Raw genomic sequence first — 8,039 nt, forward strand, 5'->3', positions numbered from 1 at the left:
GGTATTCATCCCATTGAGTCAAAGGTAAGAACTATTAAGGATGCCCCTACATCATCCAATAAGACTGAACTGCAAGTGTTTTTGGGGCTCCTGGATTTCTATAGCTCTTTTCTTCCGCATAAGGCTTCTGTGGCGGAACCATTACATAGATTATTGGATGCGAAGACTTCCTGGTCATGGGGGCCCAAAGAAGAATTCTCTTTCAATGCTGTCAAAGCTCTGTTGTCATCTGACAGTGTGTTAATACAATTTGACAGGGATTTACCTTTGATACTTTGCTGCGATGCATCCCCTTTTGGGATAGGCGCTGTGTTGGCACACAAATTGCCAAATGGCCTGGAAGTGCCAATAGCATATTTCTCCAGGACCTTATCAAGTACTGAGAGAAATTATGCACAGATCGATAAGGAGGCCTTAGCAGCAGTTGCTTCCATAAAAAATTTCATGAGTTCCTCTATGGTCACCATTTTCAGCTTGTGACTGATCATAAACCTTTATTAGGCATTTTGTCTGGAGATTGTCCAAGTCCGACAGTGTTGTCTCAAAAAATGACTAGGTGGACAATATTCCTTGCTGCCTACTCATATACATTAATATACAGAGCTGGGAAACACCTTAGTCATTCAGACACTTTAAGCTGTTGTCCTTTACGAACCCCTGTAATTGACCCTGCACCGTCATTAACTGTGTTCTCTTTGGATGATCAACAATTACCTCTGACTGCAGAAGATATTGCTCAATATTCATCAAGAGACCAAATAATATCACAGGTTTTGGACTGGGTGAGAAGGGGTTGGCCTGAAGGAAAATTAGACACCAAATTCTTACCATTTAGAGCCAGGCAGCATGAGATGTCCACCCAGCAGGGGTGTTTATTATGGGGTTGCTCTGTCATTGTCCCTAGCAGGTTGAGGCCTGGGATATTAGATAGTTTATATGAAGGACATCCAGGTATTGCCAGAATGAAGGCACTGGCAAGGAGTTATGTCTGGTGGCCAGGCACAGACACAGACATAACTACTAAGGTCAGGACAAGCCAGGCATGTCAACTCTTGAGGCCTGCCCCACCACCTGCCAATCCAGGGGAATGGGAATCGGCTAAGTCCCCATGGTCACGAGTCCACATAGATTTGGCGGGCCCTTTCCATGGCCGCATATTCTTAATTGTAGTGGACTCTTATTCCAAATGGGTTGAGTTGTCCCTCATGCATTCTACTACTTCAACAGCTGTCATAAAAGCATTAGACCATTTGTTTGCAACTCATGGTTTTCCAGATGTTCTTGTTTTGGACAATGGTCCACAATTTGCATCAGCTAGTTTTGAAGTGTTTCTAGCTAAGAAGTCCGGCACTCTCGGACAGCCCCTTATCACCCGGCAGTGAATGGGCAAGCTGAAAGGGCCATAAGGACAGCCAAGGAGGTTTTAGGCAGACTCAGGGAGAAGATTGGCACTCAAAATTAGCCACTTATTTACTATAACAACATATCACCCCTAGCTCAGTGACAAATCGTTCTCCAGCAGAGATGCTGATGGGAAGGAGGCTTAGAAATAATTTAGATAGGCTCCATCCAAGCTACTCTCCTTCAATTCCATTAGATTTTTTTAGCCAGGTGAGGTCATTCCAGGTAAATGACCCTGTGTGTGCTAGGAATTTTGGGGGTAATCCCTTCTGGTTGCCCGGCCAAGTGGTGGCTGTCACAAGCCCCAGGTCTTATAAAATTGGGTTACAGGATGGCAGAATATGGCGACGCCATATCGACCAATTGAGAGGTCATTGGGACTCATCCCAGAGTAACTCAGAGGGGAACGAACAAACAGAGGGAATGTTTTGTGGGTATGATGCACCGGACTACAAGACACCGATGAGTGATGCGCGTGCTGACACAAACTTACCTGATGAAGAGTTCTTGAGAGAGTCCAACTCATCTTCAGTGAGAAGTCCAGCGCCACCACGTCCAGAGTGTTTGGTGACAGCTGATCCATTCCAACCAGCTGCAAAGACTGAACTGCATAGGTTGGGGCAAGAGAGACGACGTCCCACCTATTTACATGATTATGCATGCTCCTAGCTGGGGGAAAGGAGTATTGTGTTCTACAGAAGTTCTATTTGTTGGTCCGCAATTTGAGTGGGAGTTTTGTTTGTTCTGATTGGCTGAGCAGCCTGACAGTGAACTATAAAAGGGAGCTGTCAGACAGCATCAGTTGTTACCTGTCAGCTGGCCGATTCAGCAACATATCGGCAGAGTAGGGTAACCTGTTTCTTTGTTACAATAAACATTATTTTGTTCTTCAATGCCTGCCTCAGCTCATTCTTAGAAAGAATATAATAACGGTCATAAATACATGCCAATTGCCAAACCCGCTCATTTTGATCATGTGACCAGGGGATGCTGCAAAAATTCTGTGAGAAATAGTCCTAGGCCACTTTTTTCAATACCAATAACACTGAACAGTCACTAAATGAAGGAATTGTAAGTCAAGGGCTACTTGTATAAGGAAAACCAAAAATCACACTGCAGCTGGATTGATACTTTGTGCCAACCAATCAAATGGTCTATATGGTTTTGATGTTGTGTGATGGGGGAACCCGGTCACTGTGGCTTATTAAAAAAAACATGGTTAAACAAACTATGGATTAACACAATGTGTGAATCAGGTGGCTATTTGCATTTGCAAAAGAAACTTGATAAGTGCAGAAGATTACGGGTAGAACATAACTAGATAAGCAATCACATTACAGACAGGAAGAATCCATATATGCACAGAAATCAGACCTCTCCACAGGATTTAAGTTCTAGTCATTTTCTTCCATTTTTTAAAGTCAATGGAAATTTGGCTCTTCACTTCCCATCTTTGAACCTGGGAGCAACCTCAGTGTTTACATAGTTGTTCTGCCTAGCTTAGAAATTGGGGGTTCATATATTATCAACTTCATTTAGTATTTAGTGTTCATTTGATTTGTCAATTGCTTACAAGATACAGGTATAAGAATAAATATAGTTTTGAATACATGAGATAAATACTAAAAAACAATAGGACAGGGACGGTAGGCACAATTGGTGCGCTTATGCATGCCCCCCTACAGGCCTCTTAGGAAGAGGGTGAGGTCAATAGTAGACAGTCTAAGGGTAAAGTTTTTGAGGTTTGGGGAAGAAACCACAGAGTCAGGTAGAGTATTCCAAACATTGACCACTCTGTTGCTGAAGTCGTATTTTCTGCAGTCAAGTTTGGTGCGATTTACCTTGAGTTTGTATCAAACTCAATGATTGAGTTTAATCATCCCTAACAGGCAATTTTTCTCCTTGGACTTCATTGCTTAAAGCTGTGATTTGGAAGCCTGTGTGCTGCTTGCAGCTCTCCCCATCCTAAAGTTGCATTGTTGAGATTTGGTAGCAGAAAGACCAATTTCACTGATGTTTTTTTGCTCTCTAAAATCAAAGCTGGACTGGGACAAATAAGATAATATTGTTGTTTGGATGCTTATATGTCCTGTGCTTTTATATGTTTTTAGCCATCCAGCAGTGAGATTGGCAGAAACATATTGGATAGATAAATAAATAAAACATGCAGTATTACTTTAGAGCTAAAATGGAATTCATATGCAAAGCCTATGTATCTTATTTTTTGCAACATATATGCTGTCAGTGTAACACAAGTTCACTTTAAATATTAAACTATACATTATATATCACACAAACAAGGATCAGTTTAAGCAACTGGAATGGATTGATTGCTTTCAATCCCTAGGAAAAATATATATTATTCAGATATTTAATGACTATATTACCCCATGTTTAATTTTCTAGGACATGGATAAAAGTCAGATTTATAATATTAATGAAATTTAAGCCTTAGTCAAGCCACAACGATAAAGGGTCATTAAGTTTTAGAAAATAATCCCATGTAAACGTTCTCCAAATGATTCTAAAACAAGCAAGTCTTCAGTGTGAAATATATTCAATTTTATGTTCTTTCCCCTTTTTTTAGGTTAATGTTTGTTTGCTCTTTGGAATCCACAAAACCCAACCCATCTGGGTTTGGGCTGTTCTTGCTGAGGTAGAAACTTTTTAATATTGATTTGAGTATCAAATGCTTTCCATTTGATATTGTTCCAAAATATGCTGGAATGAAAGCATAATATTTTTTTTTTCTATCATCTGGGCAGAAACCATTTTTTTTTTAAAAAAAAGTTTAGTACTCAGTGTGATGACTGAGGCTGCTTTGTTTTCAGGCTTTGAGTCACTTTGCTTTCATATTTTTTAACTTCCTTGGATGATCTGTATTTCATTCAACGATGCAGAGTAATTTTAAATTGCAGCTGAATTTATGCTTGTTAAAGATGTAAAGCTTCAATTACTGCCTGCAACCAGAAACCAACTCAGTATCTGGAACATTTGTGTCCTCTCCTTTTCTATTCCATTTTAGGCACTAACAAAGTGCTAGTAGAGTAGCACTTTCCTCCTTGTTTTGCTTTCTATTTTAACCTGCTTAGTGAAGAGTTCAAAGATTCACACATTATTTTCTTTTTTAAACAAAAATATTTTGTTAGAATTTTACAGTACAATGAAATGAAAAAGAATGAAAAGAAATAACAATGAAAAGAAAAATAAGAAAAAAAGGAAGAATTAGAAAAAAGAAAAAAAGTAAAGAAAAGAAAGAAAACATTAAAGTTTGACTTCAGCTCTTCTTTCTATTAAATGATTGCCATCTTACTTTTTCTCCTTCTTCTTTAACCCTTTCTAATCTCCAATCCATAAATAATCAGTTTTAACTTTTCTTGTTTCAGCAAAAATTCCATATAAGGCTTCCAGTCTTTATAACTGTTTTTTCTCTGACCAAACAGGATAACTTTGCCATTTCTGCAAGCTATGTCAGTTTTATAATTTAACCCTCCACTGTGCGTTAGTTTGTTATTCTTCTATCTTTATGCTTACAATAATCTTGTCACAGTTACAATATACAATAATGATTTTTCATATTTATTTTTGAGTTCGACATTTATAAAGCCACATACAAATAATTCTGGTTTCATTGTAATATTAATCTGTGATATCTTTTGCATCGTAATATAAATTTGCACCCAAACTTCTTTTGTTTTTCAGAAATCCACCATGCATGATTAAAAAGTCCCTCTTTCTTTTTACACTTCTAATCCTTGTTTTACATTTCTTTAGACATTTTAGGCAATTTAGCTGGGGTTGTATACCATGGATAACATCATTTTATAAAAGTTTTGTCTTAAATTATTACAATGTAAATTACATTTCTCAGATGTTCTCCTCCATAGCAATATTTATATTATAACCAAAGTCTAAAGCCCTTTTTACCATACAGTCTTTAATCTGTTCATCCTCTGTTTTAAAACTTAGTACCAATTTGTTAATTTTAGGTATTCTATGAAAATAATTTGTGCATAAGTCTATTTCAAATTCTGTTTCCTTCCTGTTGATTCTGATTGTCCTTTTGTCCATATTAAACTTTTCTTTCATCTCATTAAAAGAAAACTATTGAAAATAATGTTCTTTTGTGACTAATTTTTCTCTTCATCTTCCTTTTTTTCCTTATCTTGTACTAATAAGCCCTCATATGTTAACCCTCATCATTTTATAACCGCTCTTTTGCTTCTATAAAAACCTTCTTGTCATTAAAGATACCTGTGGACAAAGTCTGGGATTATATTTGTTCTGTATCTTAACATGTTTATCAGGTAATTATTCTTAAAAATCTAAATTTACTTTCACTTTGTCATAAAAAGTTTGCACATTATTTTCTGATCGTGAGTTAGCTTGATTTTATTGCCTCAAAGAGTTTCAGAAAAAAATACAGGCTCTTTATATTTGGAACAATTTAGAAATATATCAGTCAGGCAAATGTGACTGACAGAAAAAAAAGAAAAGAAAACCAAATTCATAGCTATTAATGTATCTGGTACCTACTGTTTTTTCATTTCGAGATAATCAAATCTAACTGTCCTGTGTGTAAAAGATGAATAAATAAATGTGTATTATTACTAATTCTTTGAATTGCCTGTTGCAGCTGCCCAGTATGTTCTTGTGGGATTTATCAACTGAAGAGCACAACTAAAAATGTTTACAATAATAAACAAAGTACTCTGTTTCGTCAATTTAATTATTTAATAAAATCAAGTTCTTGCTTTCAAAACCTGTTATTCGCTTCTTATTTTTGAACGGTCCAAACAAATGCATTTCATGAGCTTTATTGAGTCCCTATATGAGGTAAAGCTGGAGAATTATTATGATTAATCTTTAGAGAGTATATTTTCTTGTAGACTCTCTCTCTATAAAACCAGGATATGGTCCTTGAGATATTGCAAATAGAACAGGCACTTAATTCCTGAGAGAGAAAAAGCACAAATGAGAATAGGAATAATAGAATGTTATTCTAATTTAGAATGAGGTATATTTATATAAACACTATTTATTAGAGTTTATTAGTAGTTATTTTATATTTATTTATTATAAGTTGTTTTGTTTTATTAAGCTTAGGAATAATAATAAATAAATAATAAAAAAGTCATAATAATAAATTGCATTTGCTCACAGTTGACCATGGTTTTGTAGTTCTGGAGGAACTGCCTGGGGTGAAGACTAGCCCCAGATGTCTGAGAATGGTTTGAACCTATTGGGCCTAAGGAAGTGGACAGGGTCCTGAGCACTGCTAGCTCATCCTTCTCTCTAGGTCCATGCCTCTCTTGTTTGCTAAGACATTTTAAACACAGGATTGGCATTTGAGTAGACTCTAGGTCTGGTGAATTCTTTGAGTCACAAGGTTGATCCTTTCAAGGAGGATTTGATCTGCCTGCTACCCAAGAAGCCATTCCTGGACCTCACAATACTGGATAATTTTCATCTAGTATACAAAGTCCACTTTTTGGAGAAAGTGATTAAGAAATTGATTGTGCAGCAGCTTCACAAGGCCCCGGATGAAGCAGATATTTTATTAAATTTATATGCTACCTATCACCCCGATAAGGTGACTTTGAAGTGCATTTGTACAGGGGTAGGATTCAACATTTTCTGTGGATGTGGCTTAGGTGGTGGGTGTGGCTTGGTGGTCATGTTATTGGTTGGGTGTGGCTAACTCAATATCACTCACACGCATCTCCTTGCCTGGCCTCTCATGACTGTGGGGATGCTGCAACAGTTGTAAGTGTGAAAAATGGTCATAAGTCACTTTTCTTAGTGCCGTTGTAATGAATGGTCACTCCACACAAGCAAAGTACCAGCAAAGGAGGGGAAAAAAACTCCAGAGATGTTCCTGAGACAGGAAGTCTAGTCCTGCCAAGAATGTCATAAGAGTTAATGGAGAGGCAGTTTCTGCAAGCAACACCAGAATCTGAGGTGGTATTCAGCAGGTTCTGACCAGTTCTGGAGAACTGGTAACGGAAATTTTGAGTAGTTCAGAGGACTGGTAGCAGAAATTTTGAGTAGTTCAGAATACCACTGCTGACTGGCCCTGCCCCCATCTATTCTCTGCCTCCCAAGTCCTAGCTGATCGCCTGGGTCTTCTTTTGTTGCCCTGAACAGGAGAATGGAAAGCAGGTTAGTGGGGTGGGGAGGGAATGAGATTTTGCAGTGTCCCTCCCCTGCCACGGCCACCAAGCCACGGCCACCAAGCCACACCCACCAAGTCACACCCATAGAACTGGTAGTAAAAAAAATTGAATCCTACCACTGACCAGAATGTTTCCTTCCTGCCTTCCTTACAGGATTAGGCCAGTAATTTCTTCTAACAACCGGTTCTCTGACCTGTTTAGAATGTTAACAACTGGTTCTAGAGAATAGGTGCAAACTGGTAGAATCCCACCCCTGCATTTATACATTCTATATAATTTCTCTGGCATCCTGTACCAAAGATTCATATTTAAAAAAATGAACAAGGAAAGGATTTGATATCACTCAAAAGTTTCTTGTTCCTCAGAGATAGTGGTCTCCGACAGATTTAATGCTCTGAAAGATGAGGGAATAGCCACCTTGCTCAAATTATGGTCAGTGCCTTTAAAAGGACAATAGGTTTC

The sequence above is a fragment of the Pseudonaja textilis genome, chromosome 2, assembly GCF_049901715.1.
Source record: "Pseudonaja textilis isolate UNSWEBS1 chromosome 2, rPseTex1.2, whole genome shotgun sequence".
In the NCBI taxonomy this organism is placed as follows: Eukaryota; Metazoa; Chordata; class Lepidosauria; order Squamata; family Elapidae; genus Pseudonaja; species Pseudonaja textilis.